Source organism: Poecilia reticulata, chromosome 2 (assembly GCF_904066995.2).
Source record: "Poecilia reticulata chromosome 2, P_reticulata-male-v2, whole genome shotgun sequence".
NCBI classification, from domain to species: domain Eukaryota; kingdom Metazoa; phylum Chordata; class Actinopteri; order Cyprinodontiformes; family Poeciliidae; genus Poecilia; species Poecilia reticulata.
Genome location: NC_088831.1, coordinates 19,106,171 through 19,118,266, shown reverse-complemented (window position 1 = coordinate 19,118,266; position 12,096 = coordinate 19,106,171). Strand labels below are relative to the sequence as shown.

At 39.6% G+C, this 12,096-nt stretch overlaps 1 protein-coding gene across 7 annotated transcripts in view; it reads right to left on the bottom strand.

Moving 5' to 3' along the window:
* htr2aa (5-hydroxytryptamine (serotonin) receptor 2A, genome duplicate a) overlaps positions 1 to 1,834 on the bottom strand; it is a 122,573-nt gene extending 120,739 nt beyond the window's left edge. For 6 of the 7 annotated variants that reach the window (XM_081599434.1, XM_081599428.1, XM_081599448.1 and 3 more), the window contains exon 1: positions 1,413 to 1,544. The gene's annotated coding sequence lies outside the window, so the exon portion shown is untranslated. Of the gene's footprint in view, positions 1 to 1,412; positions 1,545 to 1,591 lie in introns of those variants that run through there. The other variant, XM_081599456.1, reaches the window with a different exon arrangement.
* Between the last annotated feature and the right edge of the window lie 10,262 nt (positions 1,835 to 12,096).

Genomic DNA, 12,096 nt, shown 5'->3' with positions numbered 1-12,096 from the left:
AATCATGTCTAATAAAATTACTGAGGGCCCATCCATCCATCCATCTATCCATTTTCTTGACACCCTTGTCCCTCAGTGGGGTCGGGAGGGTTTACTGAGGGCCCAGTTATCTGCAATGGAAGGGTGAATGCTGTTCATAAATAATCCTTTAACGTTCTGACTTAAAAGTCTTTCCTGTTACTATTTTACTAAAGTACTGATATAGTTACTTGTTAAATGGCAGGATTTTTAGTATGCTTCCTGTCAAACTGTTTTGATGACATTATTTCTTCATCTGTATAAGAAATAATACATCAAGTTCCAATCAGTACTCCAAGTACTGTTACAGTTACTTGTTAAATTATTTTTTTTACATGTTTGCTCTCAAACTGTTGGCATTATTTCTGTATATGTATATTAATGGACTGAAACAAGGGAGCTGTTTTAATCAATTGTATAATTTTTTGACTTTTACATGTCTGTTCCACATATTAATTCTGTTGCCATGTATAGCATATGGAAATAAAAGTACTTTTGAGGAAGTATTTTTAGTCAATTTTAAAGTAAAAAAAAAAAAAGATGCTTTAAAAGAAAAATATGGTGGTAAAATATAACTTTTAATGGGTCATAAGTTTGGGAAACTAACTTTGAGCAGTGGTCAAAGTTAGACAACAGCAGCACTCATGTATCAGGATTTAACGCCAAAAAACACGCAAACATTTCCCACACAAACAGAACATTCAGTTCGTCAGTTTTATGTCGATATTTATTTTGCGATTGCTAATGCAATTACTAATAAGTGATGCTGTGACTGATTAATTTAAACACCTGCTCAACAAATCTGTCAAAGTCAGTGTGTAGTTTTTTTTTTAACTGAACTAAAAAAAAAATTCTCAGGATGTCTACGTGTTACGGTTGTCAAAGTCAAGCTAGCATTACTGACCTTCCTTCTCCCACACTTTACTTTTTATTAAAACCTTTTTCTGACCTTGTCATAGAGTTGACAATTAGTAGCAAAGTCCCTTTTTTTATTGTATATAATGCCTATGTTTAAGATTTAGCGTGTTTTGTTGACAACTTGACAGCTAAAACTAAAAACTGCCAACTTGCACGTGTGACGTCATGTTGTAACGTGTCTACATACATTTAACAATGACTAAAACTTTGACAGCATGGTTTTCTTATGAACCAAATTACACAAATATTACAGTAACAAATATCCTATAATCTTGTGTGCAAAGGTTGCCCTGCAGCTGGACTACACAGTATAATGCTACATTCACAAACAAGGGTTAGCATTGTCTGCTGCGGCTAACTGGCTAAACTTCCTCTATTAACAAGAATAATGTAGGTAAATATCAATAACAACATGTATTCAAGAACCTTGTAACCTTGTTACAACGTTACAGATAAGTTTTTGTGTGAACTCATACCTGAAAAGGGGAATAATTGAAGAAAGGAGCCACAGACACGTTCGTTCTTCTGCTGCAATGTGAACTGACTGGGGTAGAATAAGTCCCATGCTCTTTATGGCTCACTAGCTCACAGCCATATGTCATCTTTCAATTACAGGTAAGGGAACTATTACAAATAATACAAAATTTAAACCAACCTTTTAGGATGTGCTGCTCCAGGTCCTGTTGGAATTTGCTCTAAGTGGAAAGTGTGTTTTAGAAAAATGCTGTCATATCTGCCAGGCTGTTTGCAGATTGTGTGTGTTTCAGTGTGCAGCTCTCAGGTGCTTCTCTCCTGCAGGCTTCCTGTCAGGCTTGTTACCCACAGGTGCAGCACATCAGACTGATTAGATGACTGGCATAAAAGGAGCATCAGAGCCTGGATAAGGCTTCGGTTTGTTCTTTGACAGAGAGGTAAACTGGCTCCCTGTGGTTCTTCTTTTCGTTGTTAACTTGTGACTTTTGCTTATGCCTTCCTAGTGCCAGAGTTAACTTCAACTGAATTGAGACCTGCCAGAGGTTGTTTCTTGGTCCATGTCAGAGTTCAATTGCGCATTTATACCTCCCCAAATGAACCAGACTTTCTCGGCAAACGGACCAGAGTTCCATTAAAGTGCACTAAACAGGGCTGGTGTGAATGTGCCCTAAGTTAGTGTTATATTTTCCTCTTTGCTGACCATGTCTATCACAGTGAGTTCTTTGTGGAAATGTTCACTTTAGAGTAATCTGGAATAGCTTTAAAAGCCCACCAACTTCAACAAAGCTGTGCTGGACGTTATTTTATAAAAGCATAATTTAGCATAAAAACCCAACATAATGAAATGTCTTTTCATTCTCTCCTGCTGTTCTGGCAGACAGAGCGTGCCCAGAGACTGTCAGGAAGCTGTCAGTCAAACAAATGGAATACTGTGTTGTTTGCATGAGAGAGTAAATAAGATTGTCTGCACAATGGAACGTGTTCTTGTGCAGCTCCACTGCAGACACATTCAACAAAATCTTGTCCAGCTTGATGTTGCGTTCGGCTGCCATGGAAACAACCGTACTTGCTCCACTCATGACTGAGATTGATGCACTGAGATTGACTGCTAAATGGGCTGCAACATGGAAATTGAAGAAAGCAAACTGGAGTCTGTTCTCAGTGACCAGCACAAAGGTCACTCGCCTCACTGAATGTGAGTTCATCTAGCTGTGTGAGAAACGGATAACATTTTGAAACATTTATGTTTCAAAAGCAACTCTTAACCTCAGAACTTCTATTAGGAGACTGCAAATACAGGCGTAGATGGATTCTGCATAGATTTAGATTCTAAGTTAGAGATGAGGAATGTAAAACTTTCGTCCCAGGTGAAGAACAGTGGGCTGGTTTGAAGTCAGTTGCTGATTTGTGCAAATCTGTGCTACACAGGACACTGAAACTACAAGCACCACTTTGGGAACATTTCTCCTAACAAAGTGATCCGATGTCTGCAAGACGCTCTGATGGACTGGACTCTCATCTCGCTTTGCTCCAGTTGGGTAAAATTCCTGCTGTGTTTCAAACAGGTCGGCAATAATACTGAGAATTTTTTTTTTAATGATTTAGTTAAAGGCAAAGCTGAGGTAATTCTTTTCCTCATTGACAAGCGCGTACAGAGGAAATAGACATGACAACAGGGAATGAAAAAGTGGCTCAGTATCGCTGTCAGGGTTTCAACACAAAAGTGAAATTTCACTCTCTTGGGAGTGAAGTCTCAAAAGAGTGAGACTTCAAAATAAGAGTTTTAAATGTATACATAACGGGGCGAAGAGCTTAAAACTCTTGAATTTATGTCCTACGTCACTTACCGTACCAAGTCATACGCTGCTCTTGCCAAGACAGCTCACTTTGTGAGCAAATACTACGGCGTTAAACTGCAAGAACACCCCTACTGTTTATTTCATGGAAACTTAAGGGACAAATTACTCGTGAATCTAAACATGTTTTCACATCTCAAACAAGCCCAGTCAACGGATATCTGTATTTGCAATCTCCACCAGCTCTCCTTTAGAGACTACAGCTACCATCTGGAGCCATCCTCTCTGCTCCCAGAAAGAGTTCAGCTGAATACAAATGGAGGAGAGTAAAAGGTCTTGAAAGGTCAGCGCTCCTATTAGAAGTTCTGAGGTGCACAGATGATGCCATTTGATGTATCCACTCTCTCTGCAGCGCAGACTTGCGGATTGACCAGAAGTTTCATCTGTAAAGATCCGATTGTCAGACACCAAGTATACATCCGATAAAATGATTATTTCTTTTTTTGAAGCCTAGCTCTTCTCACTCTGTGTCCGTACGTGGCATTTCAGTTTCGGGCAGCTGTTGAATTCATTTCGGAAACCAAGAAATTGGGCAAAGAGTCGGCCAAATATCAACTGAATGATGGCATACTGGGCAAACCTTACAGCTTGTGTTTTCCAAGGTCCTCTGCTTCTTTTCATGTCTTCAATATAGTTATATAAAATGCCACATACATTTTTATATACACATTTTTTTTGTACAAGACAATTACCCACAATACTGACGTAATGCAAGTAAACTTTTGAATTCAAAAGTCTCTAAAAAGAATCTTTAAAAAAAACATGTTCTTGGTAAGTGTTTTCTGGCATTTAGCAAATGGAAATAGTTTTGGTATTTCAGCTTATCTACAAGAAAAAGTTTAGTTTGCTTTATCTTCAGACAATGAGGAAAAAAAGTCTTTACGTGGGTCATGTAAGTAGCTGGTTTCAACTCCAGCATAATATTGCCAGACTGAGTTACAGATATTTTATCATTTGGATCTTGCATTTTCAAACAGGTCTCTGGAAATGTTGATGGAGGAAATTGAGAAAGAGCCTCGCAGGAGACCTGAAGGCACAACAACAACCTGATGGTGCTCAAAGTGAAGACTGGCTTGTTGTCATGGATGGCCAGAACTGGTGGTTCGCCAGAGCATTAACAATTAACCAAGAGCATCAAGATGTTCAAGTTGATTTTTTTATTTATTTATTTATTTTTCATCCACATGGACCAACTGTTAGTTTCAAGCAAAAACAAAGACGTTGGGATGTCTGCTTTGTGCTTTTCTCAAATGTTCTGCTTGGGCTGAAGGAACCATCATCACCAATCTGCACTGGTAGCACCAGGGGCGTATATCGCTCATCTGCAGCAGTCATGGATTTCATGGAAGGAGAACATGTAACGAATGTAGAAACGAGTCTACCAAAAACCCTGGATGACTGGGGAGGTCCAGCTGCTGCTAAAGCCGGGAATTTCGTCTTATTGTCTGGGGATGAGGCTGCCTACAGCATAACCCAAACAAACTTGAAGAGAGGCATCAAAAAGGCAAAAACTGACAACAGGAAATCATCTGAAGAACATCTAATACCAGGTAGGTTTGGCAAGGAATCTGGCGAAGCCTCGTTGGCAGAGTAGCGAAACATCTTCTTTGCCCATTTTGAGGAACAGCCAGCAATGGGAGCTAAACGTCATCGAATGACCCACAAGACCACAACCCTCGTATTAGAAGAGCATGAGGTGAGGTGCATATTGTAGGTGGTGGACCCCAGAAAGGCTACTGTCTCAGACGGTATCCTGGTATGCATCCTGAAAGAGTGTGCTGACTGGCTGGAGTCTTCACCAACATTTTCAACCAGTCACTTGCCCTGGGTGCTGTTCCATCCTGCCTTAAATCCTCCACCAAAGTCCCCTAACCCAAGAAACCAAACATCATAGGCAAGTGCCACTCACCCCTGTTGTGTTAAAAGATTCTGAGAAACTGGACAGGGGTCACATTACAGTACTTCTTCCCAATGACTCTGACCCCTACCAGTTTTCCTAAAAAGCTTACAGGTCTAGGATCCTGTAGCTAGTTCGGGCAGCTACGTGATGTAAGAGTGGAGTTAATTTAGTCCAGGATTAAAGTCATCCTCACTATATGTGATGTCTTCAGGACGATGAAGCAAGGTTGCAAACTTTTTTTTTTTTTCCCCTGGAGATTCAGAATGTTTTTTTCCAAAAATGGAAATATTTGTAACACATTGTTTTTTTTATTTAACTTGCATGTGATTATGAAACCAATTGATTTTCAAACTTCATCCAAATGTTTTATTATCCCCAAATTCTGCGTTTTAATATTTTAAGTCATTAGAACATCTATTTTTATGCACCATGAAAAATTTTGTCTAAAGATGTTGGCTTACTGTGCTGCTGTTGTGACTTTGCTTCTCTGTAAAACACAAACCAACCTTTAACAGTCTTAAAACAACTTAAAAAGTTAACTTTGAGTCTTGTTTTTGTGTTCATTCCCCATCTGATGAAAAATCAAAGAAAAATCCTGTCTCCATCTCTCGACACACACTGGTTATTGTATAAACTGCCAGATTATTCTCACCATCTCCCCTGCAAATTTATCTTAATGGTACAGCAGCAGAGGCCATTAATGAAGACCGGACAGAAAGGTTCCCGACAACAGCCAGATGTGTACTGTAATGAGTCAGGATGGGTATGTTGGGGCGTATTGTAACAAGTCTCTGTAGAGTGGAGAAGCTGGTTTGTCTCCGTATGTCATTAGGACCCTGTTGGACCCTTTTATGGTTTGAAATGAATCAGAGTACATGAGGAAGCATGCGATGAATGAGAGCAGAGTAAAGAAAACAGAGTGGAAGGAGAAAATTGACACAATAAAGTTTTCTCACAGAACTTTCCATACTTCCCAGAAAGTGTTCCTCCAAACTGTGGCTAGCGGGTTCACATGTTTTCTCACCTATGGCTCATAGACTTCAGCCACAATCCATCACGGAGTGACAGCAGGGTATTTTCGCAGAACATTTTCTGAGCCGATGTCTGGAAATAAATGCAGTGTTGAAGTCTTAAAGACAACCCTCAGTCTATTTTCCTGACATTTTCATTTAGTTTCTACTGTAGGTTCCTTTGGCAGGGCTGAACATTGTGCTTGGTTGTCAATCCTGCATCCTGAAACATCTTTTAACAGAGCTTCATTTGCCACCATTAATCAAAATGTTCTTTGTTTAATATTCTGGTGATCCGGACAGTGTCTTTTTCTGTATTCTGCACATGGTCTGTGATTACACCAACAAAATCTATTGTTTTCATCAAGTTCAAAGGTCAAATGTGAGGGAGCCACTTCATAATCATATTCAAAATAAGGGTTTGGGGTGTGGTCCTGGACATCTGTATCAAAAGTGAGGTAAATACGTCACACAATTATGTTGGTAAAAACTTTTTTTACACCTGGGAGCAGTAATCAAAATGAGCTTTTGACTTTGTCACGAGAAAGCAGATTGATGATTTTGGAAATTAATCACATATTTACTACTTTATGATGAAGTTGTATTCCACTCATAGACATGTACAGGATGACTGTTATTTTGACTTCACAGCTGATCTGACTGCACTGGATGGTTGGAAGTTAGCAAAAAAAATGTCTGGATGCAATAAATTTAACATTACAAGAAATCCTTCAACCTAACAGATCCTAGGTTGACTTAGCATAAATTCCTGTGGAAATATGTAAATCCACTCCCACTGCCATCTGAAAATCTGTGTGTAAAGAAATGTTGAGGGCCACGGATGATCTGGAGGCAGCTCAAACGCCGCCGTCATTCATCTTAATCCTGTTTGTCAGCCGGCTGGCGGAGCTGTAATCAGCTCGGATGAGTTTCAAAGGATAATTTCCAGCTGCTGACCTCAGACGGCATGGAGTGGATCTATTGCTGGAGCTTCTTTGCTGATTAGTACCGATTGTATAGTGGTTGCTGTTGAGCCACATTTCTCCACAAATAATTGCCTGTTTGCTGCTTGTAAAACAAATACATTAAAACATTACACTGTAGCTTAGAGATGTCAGAACGCAACTTGTGGGCAGAGATTGCATGTCAGTTCTGGAATTGATTGGTTATACTGCCATTTTGGCTTTAATTTAATTTTTTTTAGCTGAAAAAGCTTCATTCACTTTTTCCTGCTGCCATTGCTGAACCTACAAGCAAACTACAATTCTAAAACGGCGCAAAAAATTTGTCATTCTTGACAACTTCTCCTTCTGTTTGCTGATTGGCCCGTTTGAAATTCTACCAGAGAGAATCCACTTCAATAGGAGAAATTCCAGATGGACCAGAGCAGGGAGATGAGAATGGAGTAGGAAAGCCATGGCCATGCTAACCGTGTTCAGAAATCTAAAGCTGTGAAAACATGCAATTAAATAAAAGCAATAAAATATCAACACTGTCAAAAACTATACAATTAAAAAGATTAGTTAGTAAAACAAGTAGGTAAGTTTGAAAGAAGGGGGTTGTGGGGTGTATTTGTTAGTTATTTGGGGTTGACATTGGTTCATCAATGTCAACCCCATTGATGAACCAATGTCAAGAAGCCGCTGAAATGGTAACCGTCATGGTGTAGCTGTCGTTCACGGCCAAAGTGTCCTAGAGTTTAAGGACGTAAACTGATTGTGGGACGTTCACCTTTAGCATTTTCAGGCTGAAAGCAGAATATATGGTTCCATCAATCGAAGTCAAACGGGTCTATAAAAACCAAAGCAGTCTCACCATCACCATGTTGCTGTCAATGTGCTTGAGAGGTCTAGGGAATCATCTAAGATGTCTTTTACCTTGACACAGGTCTTCTTTTTGGCTAGCAGTGATTTGCACCTAGGAACTCTCCCATGGATGCCCGTTTTTGTTCCAGCTCCTCCTAATTGTTGAATCTGGAACGCTTTCCACACAGAGAACGATTTAGAAATAGAGACTGAAACCTTTACAGAGTTGCAGTGCTTTGTATTGTTCTGGGTTTTGTCGCATCCTTGATGAGTCGGGGATTCTCCCTGGAAGTAATTTAGCTCAATGTGTTGCAGTAACTTTGAAATGTGGTCGATGTCATTGACTTTTCTTTGTTTTTGAATTTTTGTAGATCATGGCAAGGTATTTTACGAAGCTCTTTTATTGCTTGTGGGGCAGATTGTATTGAGGTTGTATTTTAGAATATAAGTTAATTAATCAAAATTCAACACATTGGCCTTGGTGTGCCTAGTGAAATTTAGCAATCCTATAGTAGGAAAACCTTTTTTGGTGCAACAGGCTAACAGAAGCTAGTTCTCTGCTACTAGTCACTCAAAAATGACGTACGATTTATGATGCGATTCAATTAAAAAAATACTTGAATTAAATTAAGTATTTGATTTTATGCTTGTGGGAGTCGACAATGATCTTTCTATCCTTATATGGATTATGTGTTATACTTTGCAGGTAAACCGTGTTATTCTGTCCATGGATCATTTTTGTCTAAATGTTGATAGCAGACCAGAACGAAACTGCACTATAAATATAGATTGAAGTTAAAATTGACAGCTTTTGTAAGTGTGCTGAAGAGAGCAGCTTGTATAAGCATGTCTTCCAGAGATACTTCCCCTGCAAGGGCAGACCAAGATGAGGACTCGGTGCTGGAAAACATGACTATATGTAACTCACATTGCCAAGAGAGAATGCCCTTCATTCTTTCTTTTGTGACTGGAGAAGAGAAAATGTCAGACGGAGATTTGTTGTTTGACTGGTTTCTGCAACAACACAGCCAGAATACACACCTGGATGCTAAAAGTTTCTGAATCCCGTTCATCTGCTCGCAGCAGTGTTTTGATTTTTATCACAAATGCTCGGAATGCGACTTCAATAAAACTATTTGCACTTGATAAATCCTTGACAATAGCAGACAGACGGAGTGAGTGCTTCTTTTCCAATGAGAATTGTTTCAGAGCAATTTTGTTTTCTTTCCTAACCATTTTTCAGTCTTGTAGCAGTAGACCAAAATTACACTGCTGTCAACCTAAAGTAGAAATTCTTGATTTATGAAGCAAATGTTAACATGTTTGAGTTGAATAGTCTTTATATGGTGCATATCAGATAAATATAAGCTAATTTCTTCTGATTTCTCATGTGACGTACAGCTCCCTGTGTATGGAAGCCCAGAGCCAACATTTTTCACTTGTACTTTTATCCCAGTGGTTTTCTCAAGACAAGTTAATTTCCCACTTTCCACATTTTTCACAATGGTCTTCTCCAAATAACAAGTGTGTGTTTGTGTGTGTGTGTGTTAAACCTGATTCCATCCTTCAAATGTATGTTTGCGTTTTGTGATCTCGAGAAAATGAACTTTCTTTTCTTCAGATTAACTCATTGTCTCAAGAAAATCATTGTGAAGAACAAAAGTATATTTTCCACCCTGCTCATCATCTTCTACTCTGCCATTATGCAGTGTCATGACTTCCTTGATTCTAGACACAAACTGTTTAAACTTTTACCTTCATGTTGGCACTTAAAGGCATTATTTGTAAAAACCCAACCAGAAGCAGTTTCTTCCCTCAGAATGTGTTAGTAATGACCTCTTAACAGTCAAACTGAGATTTCTTTTCTTCTTTTGAAATTTCCAAATTAAGATCCTTTTTATCTCTCACCAAATTTATATGTTTACATGTCATTTTATGAGTGCAACCAAAGTCAAATTCCTTGTTCGTGTACACAAATTCAGCCAGCTTTCTCTCGATTCTGAAGACAGTTGGGTGGACGAACTATTCAAATATGACTGCAAAGTCCTGAGCCTGTGTCTCCCTGTGATACCTGCTTGTAAAAATCATAGCATGTTATTCGATTATCATAGTGGAACAAGTCATTAGCAGGCCGAGTTGAGCACTCAGACAGGAGTCTCAATCCATTTACCATTTGCTCCAATCTGATTAGCTCCGCATGCCTCTTCAAAGGCTTCGTGGCTGTGATAACATGGCGGCAGAATGCATCCTGTCCCAGGCCAGCTTCTCATGTCACCAAAACCATCCATCCTCTTTGATTGATGACTTTCTCCACTCAGTCTTATCGGGTGTGCTGTCATTTCCCCTCGTCTTCGCCCAGCCTTACACCAGCGAGCTGGTCTGAAGCCCTAATGGAGATCTGTTGAGGATGAAGAGGTCATCATGTCCAGGCAGAAAACATTCGGCCAATGTCAGTAAGTTCTAAGTTCAGTTGATGCAGAAGACGAAGGGCATTTTCAGACAGTCTACTTTTAGTGGACTCTGTTCAATTGGGGACCAATGTTGCAACATTTGCTCCATTTTCAGATGGTGCAGTTTGCTTTCACAGTGCAATGTGTCAAATGAACTATACCCTTTGAAAAACCTGTTTCCTACTTCACCAGTGGTTGTGCTGCACCAAGAATTACTGAAGGAAATGACAGAAACCTTTGAAGAAGACATCAAGCACAACTTCCTTATTCACAAAATGTAATTAAAAATGGAATGGCATCAGATTTTACCAGTTGTAGAATTTCTCTTTTGTCTTTGGCAAAAGACCACGAGCCATTTCTCATGGTGTTGCATGACTCTTACATTTGTTTTGCTTGTATTTTCCCAGAATGCCCTGCACTACAGTCCATTTCCTGCTTTTGAAGTGGTCTCCCGTCCACTTGGCATTCACATTTGCATTTGTACCACACCAGAGTTCAGCTTAACCAAACCGAGAACATGGATTATAGGGGGACCACAGGAATTTGATTGCACGTTCCCAAATGAACCGGATGTTCTAGGCAAACTAGAGTTTTATTAAATCGGACTAAACAGAGCTGCTTCTGAGTGGAAGTTTGGGGTAACCTCTTCCTCTTTGTCAATTATAATAATCACACTTATTGACTTGTCCCTCACTCCAAATAAGACAAGTCGTTGGACAACAACGGTACGTGTTTTCTATGGGACTAAGATCTACAGTCCTTCCTTATTTCCATTCACAAACAGTCCCACTGAAAACGTTAACTTCTCTCTTTGAAGGGTCTTCTAACTGATAGGATCAATGTATCTGTTGGTGATTGACACAAAAAGACACACTGACATCGTTCATGAACAATTTCCACAAATACTGTTGGTGATTCTTCTAACAATGTTGCTCGGTCATCAATCCTCGTTGGGAGGACTGGCCGCCCTGGAAGCTACTAGGCTGGCAGCGCTCCAATTATTTAATCTAATGTAATCTCGCCCAGACGCTGAGGCGAAAAAGACATGTTTTCCAATTAAAAATGTGCTGCAAGCTCTTTACACAGATATGACTGTGCACTTTGCTTGTTGTGGCAGCTGCTTCCAGCTGGGGAGAAACAAACAGTGATATAGACAGATTCCTGGGGGAATGAGAGAGGCTATCAGTTCGTAAGACTGATGTTCAAATGCAAATTGCGTTTGTCAAAGAATGGTTGTGTGGGATTAAGCAATAAGAAGTGAGGAGCCATAAGGCCCAGCAGCAAGTCATAGAGTTTATAACAACTTTAGAATAATTGCATGGTGGCTCATAAAAAGAGTAGTGCAATACGGTGGCATTTGAATATTTATGTACTTGGGACTTCTCTTAAAACGCTCATAGCTGCCTATTTTAATTATTCAAACCCAAATGTACATTAGCATGCACTAATACACAGTGTAAACCATCTAAGAACTACCAGATGAGCTAATGTCTACAGTCCTTCCTTATTTCCATTTTTGGGAGAACAGCCAATCAGAGGCCAAGAAAGAAAATGGTGCTCCAGGATTGGCTGATTTACAAATGGCAGGAAATACCGTATCATCTGGCATTAGTTTTAGCTGTTTCAGCTTCCTGAGCTGCATTTTGTTTTAAATATTTTAGATGC